At 39.6% G+C, this 16,896-nt stretch overlaps 1 non-coding gene across 1 annotated transcript; it reads right to left on the bottom strand.

The window, feature by feature from the left end:
* Window positions 1-3,896: 3,896 nt before the first annotated feature.
* LOC148547911 (small nucleolar RNA R71) lies at window positions 3,897-4,004 on the bottom strand. Its single transcript, XR_015898065.1, has one exon. It is a non-coding gene; the product is annotated as a small nucleolar RNA R71 (small nucleolar RNA).
* Window positions 4,005-16,896: the final 12,892 nt, after the last annotated feature.

Below are 16,896 nucleotides of genomic sequence, written 5' to 3'. Positions count from 1 at the left end.
GATGTTTTTGGAATTCATTGTATATTCTCTTCTTTTTATCCTATTTGATTTTCAGTTGCTTAGGGACAAGCAACAATTTAAGTTTGGTGTTGTGATGAGCAGATAATTTATATGCTTTTTGGCATTGTTTTCAGTATGTTTTTAGAATGTTTTAGGTAGTTTTTATTATATTTTTATTAGATTTTATTTAAAATTCACTTTTCTGGACTTTACTATGAGTTTGTGTTTTTTTCTGTGATTTCAGGTATTTTCTGACTGAAATTGAGGGACCTGAGCAAAAATCTGATTCAGAGGCTGAAAAAGGACTGTAGATGCTGTTGGATTCTGACCGCCCTGCACTCGAAGTGGATTTTCTGGAGCTGCAGAAGCCTAATTGTTGCGCTCTTAATTGAGTTGAAAAGTAGACATCCTGGGCATTCCAGAAATATATAATAGTCTATACTTTGTCTAAGCTTTGATGGCCCAAACGGGCGTTCCAAGTAAGCTCAAGAATTCTGGCGTTTAACGCCGGAACTGGCACAAAAGCTGGAGTTAAACGCCCAAACTGGCACAAAAGCTGGCGTTTAACTCCAAGAAAAGTCTCTACACATGGAAGCTTCAATTCTCAGCCCAAGCACACACCAAGTGGACCCGGAAGTGGATTTTTACGTTATTTACTCTTTTCTGTAAACCCTAGGCTACTAGTTCTCTATAAATAGGACCTTTTGCTATTGTATTCTCATCTTCGAGTAGTCCTATGCTATCTTAGATCACGTTTTGGGGGCTGGCCTCTCGGCCATGCCTAGACCTTGTTCTTATGTATTTTCAACGGTAGAGTTTCTACACACCATAGATTAAGGTGTGGAGTTCTGCTGTACCTCGAGTATCAATGCAATTACTATTATTCTTCTCTTCAATTCAGCTTATTCTTGTTCTAAAATATCACTTGTTCTTCAACCTGATGAATGTGATGATCCGTGACACTCATCATCATTGTCACCTATGAACGTGTGCCTGACAACCACCTCCGTTCTACCTTCGATTGAGTGTGTATCTCTTGGATTCCTTAATCAAAATCTTCGTGGTATAAGCTAGAATCCATTGGCGGCCATTCTTGAGAATCCGGAAAGTCTAAACCTTGTCTGTGGTATTCTGAGTAGGATTCAAGGATTGAATGACTGTGACGAACTTCAAACTCACAAGTGTTGGGCGAAGTAACAGACGCAAAAGAATCACTGGATTCTATTCCGACATGATCGAGAACCGACAGATGATTAGCCGTGCTGTGACAGAGCGCGTAGAACATTTTTACTAAGAGGACGGGATGTAGCCATTGACAACGGTGATGCCCAACATACATCTTGCCATGGAAAGGAGTAAGAAGGATTGGATGAAGACAGTAGGAAAGCAGAGAGATGGAAGGGACAAAGCATCTCCATACGCTTATCTGAAATTCTCACCAATGAATTACATAAGTATCTCTATCTTTATTTTATGTCTTATTTATCTTTTAATCATTCATCCTCCATAACCATTTGAATCCGCCTGACTGAGATTTACAAGATGACCAAAGCTTGCTTCATACCAACAATCTCCGTGGGATCGACCCTTACTCGCGTAAGGTTTATTACTTGGACGACCCAGTGCACTTGCTGGTTAGTTGTGCGAAGTTGTGATAAAGAGTTGAGATTACAATCGTGCATACCATGTTGATGGCGCCATTGATGATCACAATTTCATGCACCAAGTTTTTGGCGCCGTTGCCGGGGATTGTTCGAGTTTGGACAACTGACGGTTCATCTTTTTGCTTAGATTAGGTAATTTTATTTTATTTTATTGTTCTTCAGAGTTCTTAAGAATGAATTCTAGAGTTTCAGATGATGTTTTCATCATCACCAAAGCTGATTGATTCTCATCAATTTAGCTCTTGAATGTAACGTCCTGTTGAAGCTTGGCTAGCCATGTCTAATCTTTTTAGACTGTAGCTTTAGACTAACATTGCATGATTCCTAGAAATTCTTATTAAGAACTTTGATATCATTATTTTCTCCTCCATATAATTTTCAAAAAAGCACAAAAAATTTTTTTTTATAAAATCAAAAAAGAAATAAAAAATATTTTATGTTTCTTGCTTGAGTCTAGTGTCTAATTTTAAGTTTGGTGTCAACTGCATGTCTTTATTCTTCCAATTTTCGAAAATTACATGCATTATGTTCTTCATTGATCTTCAAGATGTTCTTGATGATTTCCTTGCTCTGATCCTTAAATTCTCTTGTTTTATGTGTTTAGTTGTTTCTTACATGCATCTTTAAATTATTATAGTCAGTAGTAGACAAACTTCTAAGTTTGGTGTCTTGCATGCATTGTTTGTTTGATCTTAGTTCTCCATGTTTAGTTGCATTTTGATTGTTCATTAAAAATCCAAAAAAAAATTTTCAAAAGTGTGTCTTTTCAAGTCAATATTACAGAGAATTGAAGATTCAGAACATGCTGCAGAGGAATTACACAGAAAAAGCTGGGCGTTCAAAACGCCCAGTGAGGAAGGAAAACTGGCGTTTAAACGCCAGCCAGGGTACCTGGCTAGGCGTTAAATGCCCAAAAAGGTAGAGTTTTGGGCGTTAAACGCCAGAATGGATACCATTCTGGGCGTTTAACGCCAGGATGACACAAAAGGGATGATTTTGTTTTTAATTCAATTTTTTTCAAGTTTTCATAATTTTTCAAAATCAAATCTTTTTCAAATCATATCTTTTCAATCAAATATTTTCAAAATCAATTTCTTTCTATTTTCAAAAATACTTGCTAACAATTAATGATTTGATTTAAACATTTCAAGTATGTTGCCTTTTCTGTTGAGAAAGGTATAATGTCTGAATCATATCTTTTAAATTTCTTGTTAGCCAAGTCATTAATTTTAAAAATCAAATCTTTTTAAATTGTTTTTCAATCATATCTTTTCAATCACATATTTTTAAAACCATATCTTTTCAATCATATCTTCTTAATCACATCTTTTTCAAAATTAATTTCCAATCATATCTTTTTTATTTCTAATTTCAAAATCTTTTTCAAAATCACTTTATTTCTTTCCCAATCTTAATTTTCGAAAATCATTCGTCAAATTTTCAAAATTTTTTTTAATTATTTCAAAATCTTTTTCTTTATTTTCGAAAATTCTTCCCCTCTTCTCACATCCTTCTATTTAAGGACTAACACTCCTCCATTATCAATAATTCGAATTCTATCTCTCTTGATAAGTTCGAATTTGTCTCTTTCTACCTCCTCCTTCTATTCTTCTTTTCCTCTGACACCTCAAGGAATCTCTATACTGTGACATAGAGGATTTCATACTTTCTTGTTCTCTTCTCTTTCATATGAGCAGGAGCAAAGACAAAAGCATTTTTGTTGAGGCTGATCCTGAACCTGAAAGGACCTTGAAGCGAAAGCTAAGACAAGCTAAAGCACTACTCTCTGTAGAGGACCTAATAGAAATCTTCAAACTAGAAGAAGATATGGCAGCCGAAAACAACAACAATGCCAACAATGCAAGGAAGGTGCTGGGTGACTTTACTGCACCTACTCCCGACTTCTATGGGAGAGGCATCTCTATCCCTGCCATTAGAGCAAACAACTTTGAGCTTAAGCCTCAATTAGTTTCTCTAATACAACAGAATTGCAAGTTTCATGGACTTCCATTGGAAGATCCTCATGAGTTCTTAGCTGAATTCTTGCAAATCTGTGACACTGTCAAGACCAATGGGGTTGACCCTGAGGTCTACAGACTTATGCTCTTCCTTTTTGCTGTAAGAGACAGAGCTAGGATATGGTTGGACTCTCAACCTAAAGAAAGCCTGAACTCTTGGGAAAAGCTAGTCAATGCCTTCTTGGCAAAGTTCTTTCCACCTCAAAAATTGAGTAAACTTAGAGTGGAAGTCCAAACCTTCAGACAGAAGGAAGGTGAATCCCTCTATGAAGCTTGGGAAAGATACAAACAATTGATCAGAAAGTGTCCTTCTGACATGCTTTCTGAATGGAGCATCATATGTATCTTCTATGATGGTCTGTCTGAACTATCCAAGATGTCATTGGACAGCTCTGCTGGAGGATCTCTTCATCTGAAGAAGATGCCTGCAGAAGGTTAGGAACTCATTGAAATGGTTGCAAATAACCAATTCATGTACACTTCTGAATGGAATCCTGTGAATAATGGGACAAATCAGAAGAAAGGAGTTCTTGAGATTGATACTCTGAATGCCATATTGGGTCAGAACAAAATATTGACTCAGCAAGTCAATATGATTTCTCAAAGTCCGTCTGGAATGCAAGCAGCACCAGGCAGTACTAAGGACGCTTCATCTGAAGAAGAAGCTTATGATCCTGAGAACCCATCAATGGAAGAGGTGAATTACATGGGAGAACCCTATGAAAACACCTACAATTCTTCATGGAGAAATCATCCAAATCCCTCATGGAAGGACCAACAGAGGCCTGAACAAGGCTTCAATAACAACAATGGTGGAAGAAACAGGTTTAGCAATGGCAAGCCTTTTCCATCATCTTCTCAGCAGCAGACAGAGAATCCTAAGCAGAGCCACTCTGACTTAGCAACCATAGTCTCTGATCTAATTAAAACCACTCAAAGTTTCATGACTGAAACAAGGTCCTCCATTAGAAATTTGGAGGCGCAAGTGAGTCAGCTGAGCAAGAAAATTACTGAACTCCCTCCTAGTACTCTTCCAAGCAATACAGAAGAGAATCCAAAAGGAAAGTGCAAGGCCATCAACATGGCCGAATTTGGAGAGGAGGAAGAGGCAGTGATCGCCACTGAGGAAGACCTCAATGGACGTCCACTGGCCTCCAATGAGTTCCCAAATGAGGAACCATGGGAATCTGAGGCTCACACTAAGACCATAGAGATTCCATTGGATTTACTTCTGCCATTCATGAGCTCTGATGAGTATTCTTCCTCTGAAGAGGATGAAGATGTTACTGAAAAGCAAGTTGCTAAGTACCTTGGAGCAATTATAAAGCTAAATGACAAGTTATTTGGTAATGAGACTTGGGAGGATGAACCCCCTTTGCTCACCAAAGAACTGGATGACTTGACTAGGCAGAGATTACCTCAAAAGAGACAGGATCCTGGGAAGTTCTCAATACCTTGTACCATAGGCACCATGACCTTCGAGAAGGCTCTGTGTGACCTAGGGTCAAGCATAAACCTTATGCCTCTCTCTGTAATGGAGATGGTAGGGATCTTTGAGGTACAAGCTGCAAGAATCTCACTGAAGATGGCAGACAATTCAAGGAAACAGGTTTATGGACTTGTAGAGGATGTCTTGGTAAAGGTTGAAGACCACTACATCCCTGCTGATTTCATAATCCTAGAGACTGGGAAGAGTATGGATGAATCCATCATCCTTGGAAGACCCTTCCTATCCACAGCAAAGGCTGTGATTGATGTTGATAGAGGAGAACTGATCATCCAAGTGAATGAAGACTCCCTTGTGTTTAAGGCTCAAGGATATCCCTCTGTAACCATGGAGAGGAAGCATGAAGAGCTTCTCTCAATACAGAGTCAAACAGAGCCCCCACAGTCAAACTCTAAGTTTGGTGTTGGGAGGTTCCAACATTGCTCTGAGTATCTTTGAGGCTCCATGAGAGCCCACTGTCAAGCTATTGACATTAAAGAAGTGTTTGTTGGGAGGCAACCCAATGTTATATTTATCTATTTTCCATTGTTATTTTATGTTTTCTATAGGTTGATGATCATGTGAAGTCACAAAATCAATTGAAGAAGCAAAAACAGAATGAAAAATAGCACACCCTGGAGGAAAAACTTGCTGGCGTTTAAACGCCAGTAAGGGCAGCAAATGGGCGTTTAACGCCCAGTCTGGCACCATTCTGGGCGTTTAGCGCCAGAAAGGGGCACCAGACTGGCGTTTAACGCCAGAAATGGGCAAGAAGCTGGCGTTAAACGCCAGAAAAGGGCAGCAGCCTGGCGTTTAACGCCAGGATTGGTAGAAAGGGCATTTTTGCACGCCACTTAGTGCAGGGATGAGCTATCCTTGACACCTCAGGATCTGTGGACCCCACAGGATCTCTACCTACCCCACCACTCTCTCTCTTCCTCACCCATTCACCAATCACCTCATTACCTCTTCCCCAAAAACCCCTCACCTATCAAATCCAACCATTCTCTTCACCACTCACATCCATCCTTCATAAAACCCCACCTACCTCACCATCCAAATTCAAACCACTTTCCCTCCCAAACCCACCCATAATGGCCGAACACTACCCCTCTCTCCACTCCTATATAAACCCATCTTCACCCCCTTATTTTCACACAACCTAAACACTACTTCTCCCCCTTGGCCGAATCACAAAGCCCCCTCCATCCCCTCTATTTCTTCTTCTTCTACTCTTTTCTTTCTTCTTTTGCTCGAGGATGAGCAAACCTTCTAAGTTTGGTGTGGTAAAAGCGTTGCTTTTTGTTTTTCCATAACCATTTATGGCACCTAAGACCGGAGAAACCTCTAGAAAGAGGAAAGGGAAGGCAAAAGCTTCCACCTCCGAGTCATGGGAGATGGAGAGATTCATCTCAAGGGTGCATCAAGACCACTTCTATGAAGTTGTGGCCAAGAAGAAGGTGATCCCCGAGGTCCCTTTCAAACTCAAAAAGAGTGAATATCCAGAGATCCGACATGAGATCCGAAGGCGAGGTTGGGAAGTTCTTTCCAACCCCATTCAACAAGTCGGGATCTTAATGGTTCAAGAGTTCTATGCCAATGCATGGATCACCAAGAACCATGATCAAAGTGTGAACCCGGACCCAAAGAATTGGCTTACAATGGTTCGGGGGAAATGCTTAGATTTTAGTCCGGAAAATGTAAGGTTGGCATTCAACTTGCCCATAATGCAAGGAGATGCACACCCCTACACTAGAAGGGTCAACTTTGATCAAAGGTTGGACCAAGTCCTCATAGACATTTGTGAAGAGGGCGCTCAATGGAAGAGAGATTCAAGAGGGAAGCGGGTGAAGGCATGACCTCAAGCTTGTGGCTAGGGGATGGTTGGAGTTTATCCAACGCTCAATCATTCCCATTAGCAACCGGTTTGAAGCTACTATAGACCGGGCTATCATGATTCATAGCATCATGATTGGAGAGGAAGTAGAAGTTCATGAGGTTATATACCAAGAACTCTATAAGGTGGTGGACAAGTCCTCTACCTTGGCAAGGTTAGCCTTCCCTCATCTCATTTGTCACCTCTGTAATTCAGTTGGAATTAACATAGAGGAAGACATCCTCATTGATGAGGACAAGCCCATCACTAAGAAAAGGATGGAGCAAACAAGAGAACCCACTCATGGACATGAGCATGAGGAAATTCCTCATCATGAAATCCCTTAGATGCCTCAAGGGATGCACTTTTTTCCACAAAATTATTGGGAGCAAATCAACACCTCCTTAGGAGAATTGAGTTCCAATATGGGACAACTAAGGGTGGAGCACCAAGAACATTCCATCCTCCTCCATGAAATTAGAGAAGACCAAAGAGTCATGAGAGAGGAGCAACAAAGGCAAGGAAGAGACATTGAGGAGCTCAAGCACTCCATAAGATCTTCAAGAGGAAGAACAAGCCGCCATCACTAAGGTGGACCCGTTCTTTAATCTCCTTGTTCTTTATTTCCCTGTTTTTTGAATTTTTATGCTTTATGTCTATTTATGTTTGTGTCTTATGATCATTAGTGTCTAAGTGTCTAGGCCTTAAAGTTATGAATGTCCTATGAGTCCATCACCTTTCTTAAATGAAAAATGTTCTTAATTGAAAAAGAAAAAGAAATGCATGAATTTTGAATTTTATAACAGATTAATTATTTTGATGTGGTGGCAATGCTTTTGTTTTCTGAATGTATGCTTGAACAGTGCATATGTCTTTTGAATTTGTTGTTCATGAATGTTAAAATTTTTGGCTCTTGAAAGAATGATGGAAAAGGAGAATTGTAGTTGAGGATCTAAAAAATCATCAAATTGATTCTTGAAGCAAGAAAAAGCAGTGAATATTCAAAAAAAAAAGAGAGAAAAAGCAAGCAGAAAAAGCCAATAGCCCTTTAAACCAAAAGGCAAGGGTAAAAAAATAAAAAGGATCCAAGGCTTTGAGCATCAGTGGATAGGAGGGCCCACAGGAATAATATCCTGGCCTAAGCGGCTAAACCAAGCTGTCCCTAACCATGTGCTTGTGGCGTGAATGTGTCAAGTGAAAACTTGAGACTGAGCGGTTAAAGTCGTGATCCAAAGAAAAAAGAGTGTGCTTAAGAACCCTGGACACCTCTAATTGAGGACTCTAGCAAAGCTGAGTCACAATCTGAAAAGGTTCACCCAGTTATGTGTCTGTGGCATGTATGTATCCGGTGGTAATACTGGAAAACAGAGTGCTTTTGGCCACGACCAAGACTCATAAAGTAGCTGTGTTCAAGAATCATCATACTTAACTCGGAAAATCAATAACACTATCTGGATTCTGAATTCCTATAGAAGCCAATCATTCTGAACTTCAAAGGATAAAGTGAGATGCCAAAACTGTTCAGAGGCAAAAAGCTAAAAGCCCTGCTCATCTAATTAATACTGATCTTCATAGATGTTTTTTGAATTCATTGTATATTCTCTTCTTTTTTATCTTATTTGATTTTCAGTTGCTTGGGGACAAGCAACAATTTAAGTTTGGTGTTGTGATGAGCGGATAATTTATACGCTTTTTGGCATTGTTTTTAGTATGTTTTTAGTATGTTTTAGTTAGTTTTTATTATATTTTTATTAGTTTTTATTTAAAATTCAATTTTCTGGACATTACTATGAGTTTATGTGTTTTTCTGTGATTTCAGGTATTTTCTGGCTGAAATTGAGGGACCTGAGCAAAAATCTGATTCAGATGCTGAAAAAGGACTGCAGATGCTGTTGGATTCTGACCTCCCTGCATTCGAAGTAGATTTTCTGTAGCTACCCATACCCAATTGGCGCGCTCTCAATTGCTTTGGAAAGTAGACATCCTGGGCTTTCCAGCAATATATAATAGTCCATACTTTGCTCGAGATTTGATGGCCCAAACTAGCGTTCAAAATTAGCACAAAAGTTTTGGCGTAAAACGCCCAAACTGGCACAAAAGCTGGAGTTAAACGCCCAAACTGGCACAAAAGCTGGCGTTTAACTCCAAGAAAAGTCTCTACATGAAAATGCTTCAATGCTCAGCCCAAGCACACACCAAGTGGGCCCAGAAGTGGATATTTACGTCATTTACTCATTTTTGTAAACCCTAGGCTACTAGTTCTCTATAAATAGGACCTTTTGCTATTGTATTTTCAATCTTTGGACGTTTAGTTCTTCGACCATGAAGGCTGGCCTCACGGCCATGCCTAGACCTTGTTCTTATGTATTTTTAATGGTATAGTTTCTACACACCATAGATTAAGGTGTGGAGCTCTGCTGTACCTCGAATATCAATGCAATTACTATTGTTCTTCTATTCAATTCAGCTTATTCTTGTTCTAAGATATTCATTCGCACCCAAGAACATGATGAATGTGATGATTATGTGACTCTCATCATCATTCTCACTTATGAACGCGTGCCTAACAACCACCTCCGTTCTACATGCAAACAAGGCTTGAATGTGTATCTCTTGGATTCCGTAATCAGAATCTTCCTGGTATAAGCTAGAATCCATTGGCGGCCATTCTTGAGAATCCGGAAAGGCTAAAGCTTGTCTGTGGTATTCCGAGTAGGATTCAAGGATTGAATGACTGTGACGAGCTTCAAACTCGCGAGTGTTGTGCGTTAGTGACAGACGCAAAAGAATCATTGGATTCTATTCCGACATGATCGAGAACCGACAGATGATTAGCCGTGCTGTGACAGAGCGCGTTGAACATTTTCACTGAGAGGACGGGATTGTAGCCATTGACAACGGTGATGCCCAACATACAGCTTGCCATGGAAAGGAGTAAGAAGGATTGGATGAAGACAGTAGGAAAGCAGAGAGACGGAAGGGACAAAGCATCTCCATACGCTTACCTGAAATTCTCACCAATGAATTGCATGAGTATCTCTATCTTTATTTTATGTCTTATTTATCTTTTAATCATTCATCCTCCATAACCATTTGAATCCGCCTGACTGAGATTTACAAGATGACCATAGCTTGCTTCATACCAACAATCTCCGTGGGATCGACCCTTACTCGCGTAAGGTTTATTACTTGGATGACCCAGTGCACTTGCTGGTTAGTTGTGTGAAGTTGTGATAAAGAGTTGAGAATACAATTGTGCATACCATGTTGATGGCACCACTGATGATCACAATTTTGTGCACCAAGTTTTTGGCACCGTTGCCGGGGATTGTTCGAGTTTGGACAACTGACGGTTCATTTTGTTGCTCAGATTAGGTAATTTTATTTTACTTTGTTCTTCAAAGTTCTTAAGAATGAATTCTAGAGTTTTAGATGATGTTTTCATCATCACTAAAGCTGATTGATTCTCATCAATTTAGCTCTTGAATGGAATGTCTTGCTGAAGCTTTAGACTAACATTGCATGATTCCTGGAATTCTCATTATGAATTTTGAATCCATTATTTTTCCAATAATTTTCGAAAAAACCAAAAAAATTTACAAAATCTTAAAATCAAAAATATTTTATGTTTCTTGCTTGAGTCTAGTGTCTAATTTTAAGTTTGGTGTCAATTGCATGTGTTTATTTTTTTCGGAAATTACATGCATTATGTTCTTCATTGATCTTCAAGTTGTTCATGATGATTTCCTTGCTCTGATCTTTAAATTCTCTTGTTTTGTGTGTTTTCTTGTTTCTCATATGCATTCTCAATTTGTTAGTAGTATACGAACTTCTAAGTTTGGTGTCTTGCATGCATTGTTTATTTGATCTTAGTTGCATTTTGATTATTCCTCATAATTAAAAATTCAAAAATTTTTTTTTAAAAGTGTGTCTTTTCAAGTCAATAATACAGAGAATTGAAGATTCAGAACATACAGCAGAGGAATCAAACAGAAAAAGCTGGGCATTCAAAACGCCCCAGTGAAGAAGGAAAACTGGCGTTTAAATGCCAGCCAGGGTACCTGGCTGGGCGTTTAACGCCCAGAAAGGTAGAGTTTTGGGCGTTAAACGCCCAGAATGGTATCCATTCTGGGCGTTTAACGCCAGGATGACACAAGAGGGAAGATTTTGTTTTTAATTCAAATTTTTTTCAAGTTTTCATAATTTTTCAAAATCAAATCTTTTTCAAAATCATATCTTTTCAATCATATCTTTTCAAAATAAATTTCTTTCCATTTTCAAAAATACTTGCTAACAATTAATGATTTTATTCAAACATTTCAAGTATGTTGCCTTTTCTGTTGAGAAAGGTATAATGTCTGAATCATATCTTTTAAATTTCTTGTTAGCCAAGTCATTAATTTTAAAAATCAAATCTTTTTAAATTGTTTTTCAAACATATCTTTTCAATCACATATTTTTAAAACCATATCTTTTCAATCATATCTTCTTAATCACATCTTTTTCAAAATTAATTTCCAATCATATCTTTTTTATTTCTAATTTCAAAATCTTTTTCAAAATCACTTTATTTCTTTCCCAATCTTAATTTTCGAAAATCATTCATCAAATTTTCAAAAATTTTTTTAATTATTTCAAAATCTTTTTCTTTATTTTCGAAAATTCTTCCCCTCTTCTCACATCCTTCTATTTAAGGACTAACACTCCTCCATTATCAATAATTCGGATTCTATCTCTCTTGATAAGTTCGAATTTGTCTCTTTCTACATCCTTCTTCTATTTTTCTCTTCCTCTAACACCTCAAAGAATCTCTATACTATGACATAGAGGATTCCATACTTTCTTGTTCTCTTCTCTTTCATATGAGCAGGAGCAAAGACAAAAGCATTCTTGTTGAGGCTGATCCTGAACCTGAAAGGACCTTGAAGCGAAAGCTAAGAGAAGCTAAAGCACTACTCTCTGTAGAGGACCTAACAGAAATCTTCAAACTAGAAGAAGATATGGCAGCCAAAAACAACAACAATGCCAACAATGCAAGGAAGGTGCTGGGTGACTTTACTGCACCTACTCCCGACTTCTATGGGAGAAGCATCTCTATCCCTGCCATTGGAGCAAACAACTTTGAGCTTAAGCCTCAATTAGTTTCTCTAATACAACAGAATTGCAAGTTTCATGGACTTCCATTGGAAGATCCTCATCAGTTCTTAGATGAATACTTGCAAATCTGTTACACTGTCAAGACCAATGGGGTTGACCCTAAGGTCTATAGACTTATACTCTTCCCTTTTGCTGTAAGAGACAGAGCTAGGATATGGTTGGACTCACAACCTAAAGAAAGCCTGAACTCTTGGGAAAAGCTAGTCAATGCCTTCTTGGCAAAGTTCTTTCCACCTCAAAAATTGAGTAAGCTTAGAGTGGAAGTCCAAACCTTCAGACAGAAGGAAGGTGAATCCCTCTATAAAGCTTGGGAAAGATACAAACAATTGATCAGAAAGTGTTCTTCTGACATGCTTTCTGAATGGAGCATCATAGGTATCTTCTATGATGGTCTGTCTGAACTGTCCAAGATGTCATTGGACAGCTCTGCTAGAGGATCTCTTCATCTGAAGAAGACGCCTGCAAAAGCTCAGGAACTCATTGAAATGGTTGCAAATAACCAATTCATGTACACTTCTGAATGGAATCCTGTGAATAATGGGACAAATCAGAAGAAAGGAGTTCTTGAGATTGATACTCTAAATGCCATATTGGGTCAGAACAAAATATTGACTCAGCAAGTCAATATAATTTCTCAAAGTCTGTCTGGAATGCAAGTGCCAGGCAGTACTAAGGACTCTTCATTTGAAAAAGAAGCTTATGATCCTGAGAACCCATCAATGGAAGAGGTGAATTACATGGGAGAACCCTATGGAAAAACCTACAATTCTTCATGGAAAAATTATCCAAATCCCTCATGGAAGGACCAACAGAGGCCTGAACAAGGCTTCAACAACAACAACGGTGGAAGAAACAGGTTTAGCAATGGCAAGCCTTTTCCATCATCATCTCAGCAGCAGACAGAGAATTATAAGCAGAGCCACTCTGACTTAGCAACCATAGTCTCTGATCTAATTAAAACCACTCAAAGTTTCATGACTGAAACAAGGTCCTCCATTAGAAATTTGGAGGCGCAAGTGAGTCAGCTGAGCAAGAAAATTACTGAACTCCCTCCTAGTACTCTTCCAAGCAATATAGAAGAGAATCCAAAAGGAAAGTGCAAGGCCATCAACATGGCCAAATTCGGAGAGGAGGAAGAGGCAGTGATCGCCACTGAGGAAGACCTCAATGGACGTCCACTGGCCTCCAATGAGTTCCCAAATGAGGAACCATGGGAATCTGAGGCTCACACTGAGACCATAGAGATTCTATTGGATTTACTTCTGCCATTCATGAGCTCTGATGAGTATTCTTCCTCTGAAGAGGATGAAGATGTCACTGAAGAGCAAGTTGCTAAGTACCTTGGAGCAATCATGAAGCTAAATGACAAGTTATTTGGTAATGAGACTTGGGAGGATGAACCCCCTTTGCTCACCAAAGAACTGGATGACTTGACTAGGCAGAGATTACCTCAAAAGAGGCAGGATCCTGGAAAGTTCTCAATACCTTGTACCATAGGCACCATGACCTTCGAGAAGGCTCTGTGTGACCTAGGGTCAAGCATAAACCTCATGCCTCTCTCTGTAATGGAGAAGGTAGGGATCTTTGAGGTACAAACTGCAAGAATCTCACTGGAGATGGCAGACAATTCAAGGAAACAGGCTTATGGACTTGTAGAGGATGTCTTGGTAAAGGTTGAAGACCACTACATCCCTGCTGATTTCATAATCCTAGAGACTGGAAAGAGTATGGTTAAATCCATCATCCTTCGAAGACCCTTCCTAGCCACAGCAAAGGCTGTGATTGATGTTGATAGAGGAGAACTGATCATCCAAATGAATGAAGACTCCCTTATGTTTAAGGCTCAAGGATATCCCTCTGTAACCATGGAGAGGAAGCATGAAGAGCTTCTCTCAATACAGAGTCAAACAGAGCCCCCACAGTCAAACTCTAAGTTTGGTGTTGGGAGGCCACAACCAAACTTTAAGTTTGGTGTTGAACCCCCACATTCAAACTCTAAGTTTGGTGTTGGGAGGTTCCAACATTGCTCTGAGTATCTATGAGGCTCCATGAGAGCCCACTGTTAAGCTATTGACATTAAAGAAGCGCTTGTTGGGAGGCAACCCAATGTTATATTTATCTATTTTCTATTGTTATTTTATGTTTTCAATAGGTTGATGATCATGTGAAGTCACAAAATCAATTGAAAAAGTAAAAACAGAATGGAAAACAGAATGAAAAATAGCACACCCTGGAGGAAAAACTTGCTGGCGTTTAAACGCCAGTAAGGGCAGCAAATGGGCGTTTAACGCCCAGTCTGGCACCATTCTGGGCGTTTAGCGCCAGAAAGGGGCACCAGACTGGCGTTTAACGCCAGGAATAGGCAAGAAGCTGGCGTTAAACGCCAGAAAAGGGCAGCAGCCTGGTGTTTAACGCCAAGATTGGCAGAAAGGGCGTTTTTGCACGCCACTCGGTGCAGCGATGAGTTATCCTTGACACCTCAGGATCTGTGGACCCCACAGGATCCCCACCTTCCCCACCACTCTCTCTCTTCCTCACCCATTCACCAATCACCTCATTACCTCTTCCCCAAAAACCCCTCACCTATCAAATCTAACCATTCTCTTCACCACTCATATCCATCCTTCATAAAACCCCACCTACCTCACCATCCAAATTCAAACCACTTTCCCTCCCAAACCCACCCATAATGGCTGAACCCGACCCCTCTCTCCACTCCTATATAAACCCATCTTCACCCCCTCATTTTCACACAACCTAAACACTACTTCTCCCCCTTGGCCGAATCACAAAGCCCCCTCCATCCCCTCTATTTCTTCTTCTTCTACTATTTTCTTTCTTCTTTTGCTCAAGGACGAGCAAACCTTCTAAGTTTGGTGTGGTAAAAGCGTTGCTTTTTGTTTTTCCATAACCATTTATGGCACCTAAGGCTGGAGAAACCTCTAGAAAAAGGAAAGGGAAGGCAAAAGCTTCCACCTCTGAGTCATGGGAGATGGAGAGATTCATCTCAAGGGTGCATCAAGACCACTTCTATGAAGTTGTGACCAAGAAGAAGGTGATCCCCGAGGTCCCTTTCAAACTCAAAAAGAGTGAATATCCAGAGATCCGAAGGAGAGGTTGGGAAGTTCTTACTAACCCCATTCAACAAGTCGGGATTTTAATGGTTCAAGAGTTCTATGCCAATGCATGGATCACCAAGAACCATGATCAAAGTGTGAACCCGGACCCAAAGAATTGGCTTACAATGGTTCGGGAGAAATGCTTAGATTTTAGTCCGGAAAATGTAAGGTTGGCATTCAACTTGCCCATAATGCAAGGAGATGCACACCCCTACACTAGAAGGGTCAACTTTGATCAAAGGTTAGACCAAGTCCTCATAGACATTTGTGAAGAGGATGCTCAATGGAAGAGAGATTCAAGAGGGAAGCCGGTTCAACTAAGAAGGCATGACCTCAAGCTCGTGGCTAGGGGATGATTGGAGTTTATCCAACGCTCAATCATTCCCACTAGCAACTGGTCTGAAGTTACTATAGACTGGGCTATCATGATTCATAGCATCATGATTGGAGAGGAAGTAGAAGTTTATGAGGTTATATCCCAAGAACTCTATAAGGTGGCAGACAAGTCCTCTACCTTGGCAAGGTTAGCCTTCACTCATCTCATTTGTCACCTCTGTAATTCAGTTGGAATTAACATAGAGGAAGACATCCTCATTGATGAGGACAAGCCCATCACTAAGAAAAGAATGGAGCAAACAAGAGGTCCCACTCATGGACATGAGCATGAGGAAATTCCTCGTCATGAAATCCCTGAGATGCCTCAAGGGATGCACTTTCCTCCACAAAATTATTGGGAGCAAATCAACACCTTCTTAGGAGAATTGAGTTCCAATATGGGACAACTAAGGGTGGAGCACCAAGAACATTCCATCCTCCTCCATGAAATTAGAGAAGACCAAAGAGTCATGAGAGAGGAGCAACATAGGCAAGGAAGAGACATTGAGGAGCTCAAGCACTCCATAAGATCTTCAAGAGGAAGAACAAGCCGCCATCACTAAGGTGGACCCGTTCTTTAATCCCCTTGTTCTTTATTTCCCTGTTTTTCAAATTTTTATGCTTTATATCTATTTATGTTTGTGTCTTATGATCATTAGTGTCTAAGTATCTATGCCTTAAAGTTATGAATGTCCTATGAGTCTATCACCTTTCTTAAATGAAAAATGTTCTTAATTGAAAAAGAAAAAGAAATGCATGAATTTTGAATTTTATAACAGATTAATTATTTTGATGTGGTGGCAATGCTTTTGTTTTCTGAATGTATGCTTGAACAGTGCATAAGTCTTTTGAATTTGTTGTTCATGAATGTTAAAATTGTTGGCTCTTGAAAGAATGATGGAAAAGGAGAAATGTTGTTGAAGATCTGAAAAATCATCAAATTGATTCTTGAAGCAAGAAAAAGCAGTGAATATTCAAAAAAAAGAGAGAAAAAGCAAGCAGAAAAAGCCAATAGCCCTTTAAACCAAAAGGCAAGGGTAAAAAAATAAAAAGGATCCAAGGCTTTGAGAATCAGTGGATAGGAGGGCCCACAAGAATAATATCCTGGCCTAAGCGGCTAAAGCAAGCTGTCCCTAACCATGTGCTTGTGGCGTGAAGGTGTCAAGTGAAAACTTGAGACTGAGCGGTTAAAGTCGTGATC

This window comes from Arachis ipaensis, chromosome B8 (assembly GCF_059453495.1).
Source record: "Arachis ipaensis isolate K30076 ecotype BB chromosome B8, ASM5945349v1, whole genome shotgun sequence".
In the NCBI taxonomy this organism is placed as follows: Eukaryota; Viridiplantae; Streptophyta; class Magnoliopsida; order Fabales; family Fabaceae; genus Arachis; species Arachis ipaensis.
The sequence above is the reverse complement of the archived record's forward strand: the minus strand, read 5'-3'. Positions and strand labels throughout refer to the sequence as shown.